Raw genomic sequence first — 17,986 nt, 5'->3', positions numbered from 1 at the left:
TAATATATAATTTTTTGTCTCGAAGAATATGTAAAACCTGCCTGACGTGAACCTGGTGCGACTCAAGGTCAGGAGAATAAATTAGTATGTCATCCAGATAGGCAGATTCGTGGTTATCTATCAGATGACTAAAAATGTAGTTTATGAAGTTTTGAAAGACAGCCTGTGCCTTTGTCAACCCAAAGGGCATCACCAGATTCTCATAGTGTCCCTCAGGCGTGTTAAACACTTTTTTCCACTCATCCCCCTCTTTAATTCGGACAAGATTATACGCCCCCCTAAGGCCCATCTTAGAGAACCATTTTGCCCCTTCAATTTGATTGAAGAGGTCAGGAATGAGAGGAAGCGGATAAGGATCACTGACAAGTTCAAGGAAATCCAGGTAAGGGCGTAACCCCCCCATCTTTTTTCTTTACAAAAAAGAAACCAGCGCAATGGGGAAGAGGATGGTCTGATATGACCTTTAGTCAGGCTTTCCGTGATTTAGTTTTTCATGGCCTGCCTCTCCGAACCAGATATGTTATAGAGTCTGCTCTTTGGCAGCTTGGCCCCCGGAATGAGATTTATAGTGCTATCATAAGGACGATGGGGAGGGAGTTTTTGGCACCCCTGCTCCGAGAACTCTTCCCCAAAATCTGACAGGTAATTAGGCACAGACCGGGTATCCACCCTTGCCAACCGGGTACCCAAGCAGTGCTCTTGACAATACCCACTCCATTTAACAATCTCCTGAGTCTGCCAATCAACAACAGGTTTGTGCACGGTGAGCCAAGGGAGTCCCAGTACTACAAGTGAGGGCAGACCCTCTAGCACATAGCAGTCTAACACGTCAGTGTGCATAGCCCCCACCTGAAGCCACACGTCACAGATGACTTGAGTAAAGTGCCCTTGTCTCAAGGGGGTGGAGTCGATGGCGACAGTGTGAATGGGTCTGGACAGTGGATGTGGGACGGGGACTTGGACCTGGACGAACCTAGAGTCGATCAAATTTAACACGGCCCCACTGTCCAGAAAGGCCCACACCTCCGCCTTAACTCCACCCACATGAACCACGGCTGGTAGAAAAAATTGTGTCTTACCCATGGAGGTGATGAATACACCCAGGTTGCTAACCTCCCAGCAACCTGGGCTATCAGGCTTCTCCGGTGGTTGCTTACACTGGGAAGGACACATGCCTACGAAATGTCCCCTTTTCCCACAAAAGGAACACACTCCCCCTTACGACGGACTACAGTCAATTTGCCAGCGGAGGATGCCGCTCCCACCTGCATGAGATTCACAGTTGGCTCAACGCTGACTTCCCGTGACCCCGGATCCCCCACACACGGACTCCCTATGTCTCTGGCGAAGACGGCAGTCAACCCGGATCGCCAGAGACATGGCTGTCTCAAGGAAGTCTGGAGTCTCATACAGGGCCAAGGCATCCTTCACACTTACTGAAAGCCCCTCACAAAAGAGACTACCAAGTGGGGGTCGTTCCACATGGTATCCGTGGCCCACTTCCGAAACTTGGAGCAATATTCCTCCGCCGGCCGATCTCCTTGCTGAAGTTGGTGCAGTGTGGACTCCGCTAAGGAGACACGATCGGGGTCATAATATATATGGCCTAGAGTCCGCAAAAACCCCTCCACCGTCTGGAGCGACGGTGAATCAGGAGCGAGATTATTATGCCCACATGTTGCTCCTCTGAATCTGAGGAAACGGAATGTAGCCTGAAGTACAGTTCACAGGCCTCTCTAAAGACCACAAAGTTGTCCCGCCCCCCAGAGAACCTGTCCGGCAATGCAACCTTGGGCTCCACTATGGTTTGTCTGAGAGACGAGACACCCACACCCGATGTATTAAGGGACCGCAAAACCACTGTGCTTAAATCCGCCACCTCCAGACTGAGCTGCTGCAATTGCCCCGTCAGAGCAGTAAAAGGATCCATAATGGAGCAGAAAAACGGTTATGGTCAGAGATAATGTCACAACACAGCTGTCGGGTGACTAGAGATCAGGGGCTCCTACCCTGAACCTAACACTACAGGGTGCTCTAGCTCACCCTATTCCCCGGGATACCTCTGAAGGTGAGGATGCCAGGGCCTCCGCCAGGGGCGGACTGGCCCACCGGAGGATCGGGAAAACCCCCGGTGGGCCCCGAGTCCCGATGGCCACGCCCCCAAGCTCCACCCCCTATCCTTCATGGGCCCTGAACAGAGGGCCCCCCGGTTCGCTAATCATATCGGTAGCACTGCCGATATGATTAGTGATGGGCTCTCTACAGCGGCAAAGCAGGGAGAGCGATCTCCCTGCTCTGCCTGCTGCCGCAGTGCCCCTCTGCCTCGTCTGCGCAGCGCGACACTGCCAGCGCGTGCACAGGAGGTCAGTCTCAGGGCGATGACGTCATCGCCCTGGGACTGCTTCCTGTGCGATGATGTCATCGCCCTGGGACTGCTTCCTGTGGAGGACGGACCCGGCGTCGCCCCTGGCAACTCGGCACGCGAGTATGAAACGCGCGGGGGGGGGAGAACCCCTGGCCGAGGACCCCTGGCCGAGGCTGGCAGTAAATACTACTGGGCAATGGGCATGATTATCATCATGCCCATTGCCCAGCATGTCCTGCTGCCAGCCTCTGGTTACTGGTACTATGCCCAGCAGCATGTACTACCACCAGTGGCTGGCAGAACATGCTGGGTGGGCATGATAGTACCACGGAGGCTGACAGGACATACTAGGCATGAATCATGCCTAGTATGTCCTGTCAGCCTCTGTGGTACTATCATGCCCAGCATGTCCTGCCAGCCACTGGTGGTACCATCATGCATGCCCATTGCCCATTTTGTTTTTTATTAAAGATGGAGTCCCTACATGTGTTTTATTTTTATTAAAACATTTTTTTCTCTGTGTTGTGTTTTTTTTCTGTTTACTAGAAATTCATTGTGGCCATGTCTAATTTGGCTTGACGCCATGAATTTCAGGCTGTTGGAAGAGCTGGATAAAGTGCCTGGAAATGGCGCTACGATGAATGCGCCAATTCCAGGGGTGGCTGCGGGCTGCCGTTTTCAGCATGGGGGCCCAGAATGCTTGGGCCTTACTATGTTGAGAATCCCAGCCCCCAGCTGCCTGGTTTTACCTGGCTGGCGATCAAAATATGGTGGGCGCCCACGCATTTTTTTTATTGTTATTTTTTTAAATAATTTAAAAAAAAAACATTGCCCTTTCCAGACTTTTGATCAGCAGCCACGGTAAAGCCAGGCAGTCAGAGGTGGCAGCCCTTAGCTGTCTGCTTTATCTGCGCTGAGAATCAAAAATTCTGCGGAACGCTATGTCATTTTTGTTTTATTATTTATTTATTTTCACACTTCTATATGTGTGACAGTCCCAACAGCCAATCACAGACGCTGACACAGAGAATGGGCATCGTGATTGGCTGCTTGAGTAACCTGAAAGCAGCCCATACATAGTACCATACTAGAATATATGGGCTAATTGTACATTAGTCGAACAGTCAATCACAGAGGCCCATCCTCTTTGACAGCATCTGCGATTGGCTGTTGGGTCTGTCACATATAGAAGTGTGAAAAGAAATTTTTAAAAACGATGTAGCGCTCCGCAGAATTTTTGATTCTCACCGCAGATAAAGCAGACAACTACGGCCTGCCACCCCCAGCTGCCTGGCTTTACCTTGGCTGGCGATCAAAAGACAGAGAAGCCGAATATTTGTTTTAAACGTATTTAACATTTAAAAAAAAAAAAAATGCGTGGGCTCCCGCCATATGTTGATCGCCAGCCAGATAAAACAAGGCAGCTGGGGGCTGGGATTCGCAGCATGGCATGGTAAGGCCCAAGCGTTCTTGGCCCCCCACGCTGAAAATCGCAGCCCGCAGCCACCCCTGAAAATGGCGCATTCATCCTAGCACCATTTCCACATGCTTTACCTGGCTATTCCAGCGGCCCTGGTGGGAGTGGCACCCTTGGTAATAATAGGGTTAGTACCAGGCCAGCTTTGTATTATCAGCTGGTACTAAGCCCAAAATTCATGGTGTCACGCCAAATTAGACATAGCCACCATGAATTTCTAGTAAACAGAAAAATAAAAAAGACAGAATTTTTTTTTTTATTAAAAATAAAACACATTTAGGGACTCCATCTTTAATAAAGAAAAATCCTCACTCCAACGTAATCCATAGGTCTTCTGTCTTCAGCTCTGCTACATCTTTGCCATCAGACAAATATGTCTGCTGACAGAGATGAGCAGGCAAAGAATGACACTGGAGCTCTGTTACTGTGTAGTGCGGCACTTGGTTGCTTTTTTTGTCATTTCATGCAGTGTAGAAATCTTGGGAAAAGTGTGGATTGTGCTCTGGAAGTGATCAGTTATAGCTATAGTTATTTTCTGCAGAGATAAGTCCTGCATAGAAGATGTGATATATTGGTCTGCGGCAGATAAAGAACTTGTGAGTATGTGTATTACCTATACACGCACACTGACACTATATACAGAGCTCCTGTGTGTAATGTCACTGGTGATCACTGTATTACCTGTACACTGACACTATATACAGAGCTCCTGTGTGTAATGTCACTGGTGATCACTGTATTACCTATACACACACACTGACACTATATACAGAGCTCCTGTGTATAATGTCACTGGTGATCACTGTATTACCTATACACACACACACACTGACACTATATACAGAGCTCCTGTGTGTAATGTCACTGGTGATGACTGTATAACCTGTACACTATATACAGAGCTCCTGTGTATAATGTCACTGGTGATCACTGTATTACCTATACACACACACACACTGACACTATATACAGAGCTCCTGTGTGTAATGTCACTGGTGATGACTGTATAACCTGTACACTATATACAGAGCTCCTGTGTATAATGTCACTGGTGATCACTGTATAACCTGTACACTGACCCAATATACAGAGCTTTTTTACATTTTTATTATTTTAGCATTATTTGTCACTATGTGGTGGCATTATGTGCTTTGGTCATGGTGTGGCGGTATTTGTGCCTTGTATGTGGCATTATTTGGGCACTATGTGGTGGTAATATGTGATCTGGTCACGGTGTGGTAGTATTTCTGCCTTCTATCTGGTAATATTGGTCTTGGTAGAGTGGATTGTGGTTGGTCATTTGTTTTATCTGATATCAATTAGGGGAAACCTCTTCATTTCCAACAGATATTAAATACTTGGATGTTTAACCCCTCCCTGTCCTGTAACTATTACACAGCAGCAGAGATGCAGTTACAGAGGTTCATCAGAGAAAGCAAGTTGGCATTTGGTGAGATTTTGACCTCTGTATTTATAAGAAAAAAACAGAAGTGGGTGAGAAATGCATAAAACATTACCTCGGATTGCTCCACGCCTGGTTTTGTCTTATAAATACTGAGGTAAAAATCTCACCAAATACTCAAAGTGCCACAATCTTCTGACAGTGCGGATTCCACCAATAAATAAGTGATCACCTTCCCAACCTGTTCATCGCTGATAACTTGTTTTCACCAATAAAAACCCTTTAATGCAAACTACAGTAATTGAACATCACAGTTCTGGTGAGGGCACAGTGATGGGCAGGAGCCGCCAATATAATGGGTATAACGGCTAACCGGTATTTGCAAATAGCTGAAGGGTGGGTTGGCCTGGGTGGGTTGGCCTGGGTGGGTGGGCCCCTGGAGTCAATTTCCCTGGTGGGCCCCAGACACTCCAGTCCGGCGCTGGCCTCCGCCTTCGCCCTAACTCCTGCCTTAGCCCTCCTTCTGTTCTCCGCCACCTGGGGAAGAGTGGCGCTACTGTGCACTGTACTACACCAACCCGACAAACAGGGCTACAAAGACAGGGGTTAATAGAAAACTCCAGGCATACGAAATATTCACTCACATATTACAGAGGGAAACACCAGGGTGTGAAGGTAGGGGGAATAAACCAAAATGGAGAAGGATAAGGAATTACACGCATACAAACCAGACACCAGTCACAAGTAATTCCTCCAACACTCCTTCTCATAAGAAACTCCTCTCCCTCCTCTGACATAGATTAGTATCAGAGCCCAGATTATAAAGGGAAAAGGAGTGGCTAACCGAGCTCAGCTGTGAGCACAGGGAAATCCAACATGGCCGCTTAACCCCTGTTCAGCCAGAATAAATACACACAATTAAAATGACAGAGAAGTGCTTTGTCTCAGAGCCGGAGTAGGAGCAATATGACGCTTAGGTCTCCTGGCTCCAAACTGTCGTGGTAACCATGTGACAAAATCATTTTTCGCATGATTTTTAACTGCTTTGTTTGTTTCTTCCTGACCATCCCCCAATGCTGCGCAGAGATTTGTGGAAGAAGTATCATAGAACCTGCAATTATCAGGTGACAAAACCTTTCCCAGTCCAGCACAGAAGGTGGGTGTGCGTGCATTTGCCAGTGTATGCATGTGCCTCTGTCTGAAAAAAATAAATTTTGCGCATGATTATTAACTCCATTATTTTTTACTTCCTGACCCTCCCCCTGCATGGAGATTTTATCATAGGACCTGCAATTATCAAGTGAGAAAATATTTGAAGGTCCAGCACAGAAGGTGGGTGTGCGTACATGTGCCTGTGTCTGCAAAATATTATTTTCACAGATAATTATTAACTGTATTATTTCTTTCTTCCTGACCCTCTCCTATTGCTGCACTGAGATTTGTGGAGTAAGTATCATAGGACCTGCAATTATCAAGTGAGAAAACCTTTCAAGGTCCAGCACAGGAGGTGGGTTTGCATGCATTTGCCTGTCTATACATGTGCCTGTGTCTTCAAAAAATAATTTTTGCTGATGACTATTAACTGCATTGTTTCTTTCTTCCTGGCCATCCCCCAATGCTGCACTGAGATTTGTGGAGTAAGTATCATAGGACCTGCAATTATCAAGTGAGAAAACCTTTCAAGGTCCAGCATAGTAGGTGGGTGTGCATGCGTGTGCCTGTGTCTGCATAAAATGATTTTTGCTGATGATTATTAACTGCATTGTTTCTTTCTTCCTGACCCTCCCCCAATCCTGCACTCAGATTTGTGGAGTAAGTATCATAGGACCTGCAATAATCAAGTAAGAAAACATTAAATTCTAGCACAAAAGGTGGGTGTGCGTACATGTGCCTGTGTCTGCAAAATATTATTTTCACAGATAATTATTACCTGCATTATTTCTTTCTTCCTGACCCTCTCCTATTGCTGCACTGAGATTTGTGGAGTAAGTATCATAGGACCCGCAATTATCAAGTGAAAAAAATTTCAAGGTCCAGCAGAGAAGGTGGGTGTGTATGCATGTGTTTGCAAGAAATCATTTTTACGGATGATTATTAGCTGCATTTTTTTTTCTTCCTGACCATCCCCGAATGCTGCACTGATATTTGTGGAGTAAGTATCATAGGACATGCAATTATCAAATTAGAAAACTTTTCAGGGTCCAGCACAGAAGGTTTGTGTGCGTGCGTGCATTTGCCTGTGTATGCATGTGCCTGTGTCTGCAAAAAATCAGCTTTTCAATTGATTATTAACTGCATTGTTTCTTTCTTCTTATCCCTCCCCCAATGCTGCACTGAGATTTGTGGAGTAAGTATCATAGGACCCGCAATCATCAAGTGAAAAACCCTTTCAAGGACTAGCACAGAAGGTGGGTGTGCATGCGTGCATTTGCCTATGTATGCATGTGCCTGTGTCTGCAAAAAATCAGTTTTGTTGATGAATATTAACTGCATTGTTTCTTTCTTCCTGACCATCTCCCAATGCTGCACTGAGATTTGTCGCATAAGTATCATAGGACCTGCAATTATCAAGTGAGAAGCCATTTCAAGGTTCAGCACAGAAGGTGGGTGTGCATGCATTTGCCTGTGTCTGTATGTGCCTGTGTCTGCAATAAATAATTTTTGCTGATGATTATTAACTGCATTGTTTCTTTCATCCTGGCCATCCCCCAATGCTGCACTGTGATTTGTGGCGTAAATTTCATGGGACCTGCAATCATCAAGTGAGAAAACCTTTTAAGATCCATCACAGAAGGTGGGTGTACATCATTTTGCCTTTGTATACGTGTGCCTGTGTCTGCAAAAATCATTTTTGCGGATGATTATTAGCTGCATTTTTTCTTTCTTCCTGATCCTGCCTCAATGCTGTACTGAAAGTTGTGAAGTATCATAGGAACTGCAATTATCAAGTGAGAAAACATTTGAAGGTCCAGCACAGCAGGTGGGTGTGCATGCATTTGCCTGTGCATGCATGTACCTGTGTCTGCAAAAAATCATCTTTGCGCATCATTATTAACTGCATTGTTTCTTTCTTCCTTACCCTCCCCCCAATGATGAACGGAGATTTGTGGACTAAGTATCATAGGACCTGCAATAATCAAGTAAGAAAACTTTTCAAATTCCAGCTCAGAAGGAGGGTGTGTGTAAAGGTGCCTGTGTCTGCAAAAAATCAGTTTTGCAGAAGATTATTAACTGCATTGTTTCTTTCTTCCTGACCCTCCCCCAAGACTGCACTGAGATTTGTGGACTAAGTATCATAGGAACTGCAATTATCAAGTGGGAAAACATTTCAAGGTCCAGCACAGAAGGTGGGTGTGCATGCATTTGCCTGTGTATGCATGTGCCTGTGTGTGCAAAAATAATTTTTGCTGATGATTATTTACTGCATTGTTTCTTTCTTCCTGGTCATCCCCCAATGCTGCACTGAGATTTGTGGCGTAAATTTCATGGGACCTGCAATCATCAAGTGAGAAAACTTTTCAAATTCCAGCACAGAAGGTGGGTGTGCATGCGTGCATGCATGCATGCATTTGTCTATGTATGCATGTGCCTGTGTCTGCAAAAAATCAGTTTTGCTGATGATTATTAACTGCATTGTTTCTTTCTTCCTGGCCATCCCCCAATGCTGCACTGAGATTTGTGTAGTAAGTATCATTGGACCTGCAATTATCAAATGAGAAAACATTTGAAGGTCCTGCACAGAAGGTGGGTGTGCATGCATTTGCTTGTGCATGCATGTACCTGTGTCTGCAAAAAATCATCTTTGCACATGATTATTAACTGCATTGTTTCTTTCTTTCATACACTCCCCCAATGATGGACTAAGTACCATAGGACCTGCAATAATCAAGTGAGAAAACATTTCAAGGTCCAGCACAGAAGGTGGGTGTGCATGCATTTGCCTGTGTATGCATGTGCCTGTGTCTGCAATAAATAATTTTTGCTGATGATTGTTAACTGCATTTTTTCTTTCTTCTTGATCCTGCCTCAATGCTGTACTGAAACTTGTGAAGTATCGTAGTACCTGCAGTTATCAAGTTAGAAAACATTTCAAGGTCCAGCTCAGAAGGTGGGTGTGCATGCATGTGCCTGTGTCTGCAAAAAATCATCTTTGCACATGATTATTAACTGCATTGTTTCTTTCTTCCTTACCCTCCCCCAATGATGCACAGAGATTTGTGTAGTGAGTATCATAGGACCTGCAATTATCAAGTGAGAAAACATTTCAAGGTCCAGCTCAGAAGGTGGGTGTGCAGGCATTTGCCTGTGCATGCATGTGCCTGTGTCTGCAAAAAATCATCTTTGCACATGATTATTAACTGCATTGTTTCTTTCTTTCATACACTCCCCCAATGATGGACTAAGTACCATAGGACCTGCAATAATCAAGTGAGAAAACATTTCAAGGTCCAGCACAGAAGGTGGGTGTGCATGCATTTGCCTGTGTATGCATGTGCCTGTGTCTGCAATAAATAATTTTTGCTGATGATTGTTAACTGCATTTTTTCTTTCTTCTTGATCCTGCCTCAATGCTGTACTGAAACTTGTGAAGTATTGTAGTACCTGCAGTTATCAAGTTAGAAAACATTTCAAGGTCCAGCTCAGAAGGTGGGTGTGCATGCATGTGCCTGTGTCTGCAAAAAATCATCTTTGCACATGATTATTAACTGCATTGTTTCTTTCTTCCTTACCCTCCCCCAATGATGCACAGAGATTTGTGTAGTGAGTATCATAGGACCTGCAATTATCAAGTGAGAAAACATTTCAAGGTCCAGCTCAGAAGGTGGGTGTGCAGGCATTTGCCTGTGCATGCATGTGCCTGTGTCTGCAAAAAATCATCTTTGCACATGATTATTAACTGCATTGTTTCTTTCTTCCTTACCCTCCCCCAATGATGCACAGAGATTTGTGTAGTGAGTATCATAGGACCTGCAATTATCAAGTGAGAAAACCTTTCAAGGTCTAGCACAGACGGTGAGTGTGCGTGCATTTGCCTATGTATGCATGTGACTGTGTGTGCAATAAATAATTTTTGCTGATGATTATTAACTGCATTGTTTCTTTCTTCCTGGTCATCCCCCAATGCTGCACTGAGATTTGTCGTGTAAATATCATGGGACCTGCAATCATCAAGTGAGAAAACTTTTCAAATTTCAGCACAGAAGGTGGGTGTGCATGCGTGAATTTACACATTCTGTGCTTGACCTTAAAAGGTTTTCTCACTTGATAATTGCAAGTCCTACGATATTTATTTCACAAATCTCAGGGCAACATTTCGGGAGGGCCAGGAAGAAAGAAATAATGCAGTTAATAATCATCAACAAAAATTATATTTTGCAGACACAGGGACATGAATACTCAGGCAAATGCATGCACACCCACCTTCTGTGCTGGACCTTGTAAGGTTTTCTCACTTGATAATTGCAGATCCTATTATACTTACTTCACAAATCTCAGTGCAGCATTGGGAGAGGGTCAGGAAGAAAGAAACAATGTAGTTAGTAATCTTCTGCAAAACTGATTTTTTGTAGACACAGGTGTTAAGATGAATAAATTAAGTTGTTTATGAAATTAATTATTGCCTTTATATGAGTCAGTAGAGATGCTAGAAAGTGCTGTGAGACAAGATGGCGCCTGCACTCAGGACCAAGCCCTGGAAAGCAAGATATCTCGTGCTGGAAGTCTACGCAATGCAAAGACCATATATGGACTATCCAATGGAAAAGGACATGACAATCAGCTAGCTACGCCTTAGTATGCGATGATATAAAATGCCCCTTGCTTGTGTTGCAATAAAGATTTGACGCACCTACTCTGTCAAGAGAGGAGCTGCACCTGACTGTGTCTGGTTTTATTTCTTCTGCGCATGCACTTGATTTAAACCATTAGGTCAGGAGCAGGCAATCGAGCGTCCTGATATAGGACCACCCTAACATTCTTGGCGCCCAACGTGGGGCCACCAGCAGGAGGCGCCCCAACTCCAGCTACCGAAGGAGATGCCGCGGGACACATCGGCGAGGCTTGATACGGAGACTGATCACCTCCAAAGGAACACATTTTTTGGATATTCTATCTCTCAATGTTAAAATTACCCTACCCTTAAAATTATAGACTGTTCATGTCTTTGTAAGTGGGCAAACTTACAAAAACAGCAAGGTATCAAATACTTATTTCCCCCACTGTGTATGTATATACACTGCTCAAAAAAATAAAGGGAACACTTAAGCAACAGAATATAACTCCAAGTAAATCAAACTTCTGTGAAATCAAACTGTCCACTTAGGAAGCAACACTGATTGACAATCAATTTCACATGCTGTTGTGCAAATGGAATAGACAATAGATGGAAATTATTGGCAATTATCAAGACACACTCAATAAAGGAGTGGTTCTGCAGGTGGGGACCACAGACCACATCTCAGTACCAATGCTTTCTGGCTGATGTTTTGGTCACTTTTGAATGTTGGTTGTACTTTCACACTCATGGTAGCATGAGACGGACTCTACAACCCACAGAAGTTGCTCAGATAGTGCTGCTCATCGAGGATGGCACATCAATGCGAGATGTGGCAAGAAGGTTTGCTGTGTCTGTCAGCGTAGTGTCCAGAGGCTGGAGGCGCTATCAGGAGACAGGCCAGTACACCAGGAGACGTGGAGGGGGCCGTAGGAGGGCAACAAACCAGCAGCAGGATCGCTACCTCCACCTTTGTGCAAGGAGGAACAGGAGGAGCACTGCAAGAGCCCTGCAAAATGACCTCCAGCAGGCCACAAATGTGCATGTGTCTGCACAAGCTGTTAAAAACCGACTCTATGAGGGTGGTATGGGGGCCCAACGTCCACGGATGGGGGTTGTGCTCACAGCCCAACACCGTGCAGGACGCTTGGCATTTGCCACAGAACAACAGGATTGGCAAAGTCGCCACTAGTGCCATGTGCTCTTCACAGATGAAAGCAGGTTCACACTGAGCACATGTGACAGACGTGACAGAGTCTGGAGACGCCGTGGAGAGCGATCTGCTGCCTGCAACATCCTTCAGCATGACCGGTTTGGCAGTGGGTTAGTAATGGTGTGGGGTGGCATTTCTTTGGAGGGCCGCAGAGCCCTCCATGTTCTCGCCAGAGGTAGCCTGACTGCCATTAGGTACCGAGATGAGATCCTTAGACCCCTTGTGAGACCATATGCTGGTGTGGTTGGCCCTGGGTTCCTCCTAATGCAGGACAATACCAGACCTCATGTGGCTGGAGTGTGTCAGCAGTTCCTGCAAGATGAAGGCATTGAAGCTATGGACTGGCCCGCCCGTTCCCCAGACCTGAATCCGATTGAGCACATCTGGGACATCATGTCTCGCTCCATCCACCAACGTCACATTGCTAGTGTTGAGCGAGCTTGAAGCTCGGGCCGAGCTCGCCGTGATACTCGGGTGCTCGACCCGAGCAACTAGCCCAATGTTAGTCTATGGGAGACCCGAGCATTTTTGCGGCGGCTCCCCCGGCAGTCTTTTAAAAGCCTAACAAGTGCCCAAAACGATAGTGACAGTGCTGAAATGACATGGGGACAGCATGGGGATCGCCCCAGGAAGCATTTCTGACCCCCAGGTCACTGCTGTCAGCAACGTGGTCAGAGATATTAAGCCACTGTTAAGGGCTCACAATAAAATGTTCAAAAACGAAACTGAAGTGCTTTCCTGTGAAATATGTTAAGGAAGTTCCTTTCCAGGGTAAAGACTTGTGTATAAGGTAAAATAAATAACCCCAAAAAAATACTCCTCCACACCTTGGGCTATGTTCACAAGTAGCATTTTTTATGCGTTTTTACACTTTTGTATTGCCTTCAACCGTGACAAATGCATTCACCGGGAAATGTCATTTTAACATTTTACAACCTTATCTGGCCATGTGCTGTGTGACACATGCATACAGTGCTGAAAAGACATGGGAACAGCATGGGGAAGACCCCTGAAAGCATCTCTGACACCCAGGTCACTGCCTAAATGTGTGCCCATCAGAAGTCATCCTTGCCGCATCAGAAGATACAGACTTGCAGCTATCCCCGTGCAAGTTCTTGTCCCAGGGCAGTGCTCAATTGTACCTCCCCCATTCCTTGCGATGCAAGCACAAATATGCAGCCAACTACCCACCCACCCCCAGGCTGCAATACCATACTGCTTGCTTGCACTTGAAATTGGGCCTTTTAGGCATGTGGAGGCGGAATCTGGCCACCACGTCATGGCTGCGTTGGCGGCCTGGTATCCATACTCAGTCCCCAGCCGCCCGGCGGCCGGGTGTCCACACTCGGTCCCCAGCCGTAAGGGGGCGGCCGGGTGTCCATGCTCGGTCCCCAGCCGCCCCGCGGCCAGGTGTCCACACACGGTCCCCAGCCGCCTGGGGGCAGCCGGGTGTCCATAAACAGTCCCCAGCCGCTCCTATTTCTCCTTGGAACATCCCCCACACACTTTTCTCTGGTGGGCCCTGGCTTTTCCATCAGGGGAGTTGAGAGTGCCAAGGTGAGGAGCATGATGATGATGATAGAAGTTAGCATCTGCTTTGTTTTCTTGGAATGCAAGCGTAAGTGTGCAGCCTGCCACCCACCCACCCCCAGGCTGCAATACCATACTGCTTGCTTGCACTTGAAATTGGGCCTTTTAGGCATGTGGAGGCGGAATCTGGCCACCACGTCATGGCTGCGTTGGCTGCCTGGTATCCATACTCAGTCCCCGGCGGCCGGGTGTCCACACTCGGTCCCCAGCCGCAAGGGGGTGGCCGGGTGTCCACACACGGTCCCCAGCCGCCTGGGGGCAGCCGGGTGTCCATAAATGGTCCCCAGCCGCCCCTATTTCTCCTTGGAACATCCCCACACACACTTTTCTTAGCCCGGCCTGCTTTAGGGCAGCATTGGACGAGCCCACCAGAGAACCAGACTCCTCCGGTGGGCCCTGGCTTCTCCATCAGGGGAGTTGAGAGTGCCAAGGTGAGGACCATGATGATGATGATAGAAGTCAGCATCTGCTTTGTTTTCTTGGAATGCAAGCGCATGTATGTAGTAGCGGCTAGGCCTGAGGTGGTCAGCATTTTGGTGCATATCCTACCTCCTCCGTGGATTGCTGGATGTTTTCCTGCTACTATTCCAGTTCTATGACTCCCGTTAAAACAAAGCTTCAGGTGATAAATAATGGATGAGGTAGTGGCAAAGGAGAAAGAGCAGGAGGAACAGGGACCATTCACATCAATATCAGGCCAGTCAACCACATATGTCTTGTAGGATATGTTTCTGTAACAAAAGGAGCGGTTCGGCTACACAGTTATATGGCATACAGTGAGTGCAATGCCTACCAAAAATTTTGAGGCACTCCAATGCCCCTTGGAAATGACATGGAGGTCAGAGGGCCTTAACTAAACCTTTTTTTCCATTTATAGCAACTGGGTCTCCTGTACACTGTTGGCCTAAGCAGTGAATGGAAGGCTTTCCAAAAATTATGAGGAACTGCAATGCCCCTTGAAACAGACGTGGATTACAGCGTACTAAAAACTTTCTACCCATTATTGGGGAGTGGGTCTCCCTTAGTTTTCGCCTTTGCATTGAAAAGCAAAAGCTGACTAAAATTAGGAGGAAATGCAATGCCCGTTGGAAGAGTGGTGGAGGTTAGAGGTAATTAAAAACAACATTTCAATGCCCCTTGGAAGAGCTGTGGAGTTCAGAGTGGCTTAAGAAGACGCTTTTAATGCCCCTTTGAAGAGACGTGGAGGTCACAGTAGCTTAACAAGATGGTTTTAATGCCCCTCGGAAAAGATGTGGAGGTCCCAGTAGCTTAACAAGACGGTTTGAATGCCCCTTGGAAGAGACATGGAGGTCACAGTAGCTTAACAAGACGGTTTTAATGCCCCTCGGAAAAGTGGTGGAGGTCGCAGTAGCTTAACAAGACTGTTTTAATGCCCCTTACAAGAGCCATACAGTACAGCATCTTAAAAACATTATTCCCATGATTGGGGAGTGTGTCTCCCATAGTATTTGCTTATGCCTTCCAAGCAAAAGCTGCCAAAAATTAGGATGGAGGAACAAGCAATGCCCCTTACAAGAGCCATGCAGTACAGCATATTACAAACATTATTCCCTCCTCCTCCTCCCCTCTGTTCTCAGGCCACCCACGCTGACTCGACGGTATGACAGTTGTACAGGTACTACCGTCTACAGCGCATGATACAAGCTCCTGTTCTTCCTCCTCCTCCTCCTCTCCCTCATTGTCCCCCAATGCACGTTGGGATGAGATGAGGCTGGGCTGTGTGTAATCGACCACTACGGCTTCTTGATCCATCTCATCATACTCTGGCTGCAATGCCTCCTCTTTAATTCTCTGCAGAGAGCGTTGCAAAAGACAGACAAGTGGAATGCTGACACTAATGATGGCGTCATCGCCACTCACCATCTGGGTGGACTCCTCAAAGTTTGTCAAGATGGTACAGATGTCAGACATCTAGGTCCACTCCTGAGGTCTTATGTGTGGAGTCTGACCTGAATATCGACTGCCTTGTTGCAGCTGGTACTCCACAACTGCTCTCTTCTGCTCACAAATCCTTTGCAACATGTGGAGGGTAGAGTTCCAACGTGTGGGGACATCACACACCATCGGTGTGAGGGAAGCTGCAATCGCTGCTGCAACACAGCAAGGGCGGCGGAAGCTGTAGCCGACTTGAGAAAATGAGCTGACAGGCGGCGTACTTTGATGAGCAGATCTGGCAACTCGGTGTACGATTTAAGAAACTGCTGAACCACGAGGTTAAGCACATGAGCCAGGCATGGTACGTGTGTGATCTCGCCTCAGAGCCGCCACCAGGTTACGGCCATTGTCACACCCAACCATGCCTGGATGTAGGTTCAGCAGTCTCAGCCACAGATCTGCCTGCTCTTTCACAGCTGTCCACAACTCACAAGCAGTGTGAGGTTTCTCACCTAAGCTTATGAGTTTCAGCACAGCCTGTTGCCGCTTGGGGGAGGCAGTACTGCAGTGCTTCCAGCTTGTAACTGATGTGGAGATATCTGAGATGGAGGCTGAACATGAGGAGGAGGAAGATGATGCGCAGGAGCTGTACACTGTGGGGGCAACTCTGACTGACATAGGGCCCGCAATCCTCGGTGTGGGGAGGATGTGTTCCGTCCCAAGGTCCGACTGGGTCCCGGCTTCCACTATGTTTACCCAGTGTGCCGTCAGGGAGATGTACCGTCCCTGGCCACAAGCACTTGTCCTCGTGTCCGTTGTCAGGTGGACTCTCCCAGTAACTGCTTTGTTGAGGACACGGCAGTTGTTTTGGGACACGTGCTTGTGTAGTCCGGGGATGGCACACCGGGCAAAATAGTGTCGGCTGGGGACCGAGTACCGAGGGACGGCCACCGCCATAAGGTTGCGGAAGGATTCCGTCTCCACCAGCCTAAAAGGCAGCATTTCCAATGCAAGCAGTCGTGAAATGTGCGAATTTAGGACTGTGGCCTGTGGGGCGTTAGCTGCGAATTTCCGCTTTCATTCAAAGGTCTGGGATATGGACAATTGAACGCTGCGGTGGGACGTGGACGTTGATGCTGTTTCTTGAGAAACTGCCATAACAAGTGAAGACTGAGAGGAGGGGGCATCTTTACATGCAGTATGGACAGGGGATTGCCTTGCACACACAACAGGGGGTTCTATTGGATGCACAACAGCGGAAGAAGCAGTGGTGACACCCGCTGACACTGGTCGTGGACCCTGGGGTTCGCCCCACAAAGTCGGGTGCTTTGCTGCCATGTGCCTGATCATGCTGGTGGTGGTCAGGCTGGTAGTTTTGTCACCCCTGCTGATGCTGGCATGGCAGGTGGCACAAATGGCCCTTTTGGGGTTATCAGCAGAGTCTTTAAAAAAATTCCAGACTCTGGAAGACCTACCGCTTGTACTGCCAACGTCCCTCGTGTTGGTGTTACGAGGAACTGTTGCCCGCCTTCAGTCTGCGGCCACCACATTGCTTCTTCCTGTCTGTTGGGGTACTCTGCCTCCTTCCCCCTTAGTGCTGCTGGCGTCACTCTGCATGTCCTCCTGCCACGTTGGGTCAGTTACTAGATCATCCACCACCTCCTCCTCTTCCACTTGCGCACCACGATCCTCCTCCTCACTTCCTGGCAATTGTGTCTCATCATCGTCCACCTCTTGTGACAAATTGCCAGCGTCGACTTCCTGTGGCCGTGGCTGTTCAAATATTTGGGCATCGCTACATGGGATCTCCTCTTCCACCACTTCAAGCGGAGCAGGCGAGGGGCACAAATCTGGAAATGGCCAGTGAACAGCTCTTCAGAGTGTCCAAGTGTGGGATCAGTTACTGTCTGACGACACTCGGCATGGTGGGGGGAAGGAGCATCAGCATGAGGAGGAGTATGCGGTCGAGACTCACGGCTACTAAGAGTCGACCGTGTGGAAGACAGGCCGGAGGTGGTGGTGCCCAGGTAACTGGAAGTATTATCTGTTATCCAATTAATAACCTGTTCACACTGATCAGTTCGCAATACTGGTGTTGTTCTGTGCTTCCCTAGTAATTCGGTCAAGAAGTGGGAGCAAGAAGATGTGGCTGTTGGTTGTGGCACATTTTCACCTTGGCCACGGCCCCGTCCTCTGCACGCACCATCACCAGAACGTCCACTTCCACGTCCCTTGCCACGTGCCTTGCCCATTGTAAAGGAAGCAAAATA

The sequence above is a fragment of the Phyllobates terribilis genome, unplaced genomic scaffold (genome assembly GCF_046119375.1).
Source record: "Phyllobates terribilis strain yellow unplaced genomic scaffold, ASM4611937v1 Scaffold_160__1_contigs__length_4322635, whole genome shotgun sequence".
In the NCBI taxonomy this organism is placed as follows: Eukaryota; Metazoa; Chordata; class Amphibia; order Anura; family Dendrobatidae; genus Phyllobates; species Phyllobates terribilis.
This window is presented reverse-complemented; position numbering follows the sequence as displayed.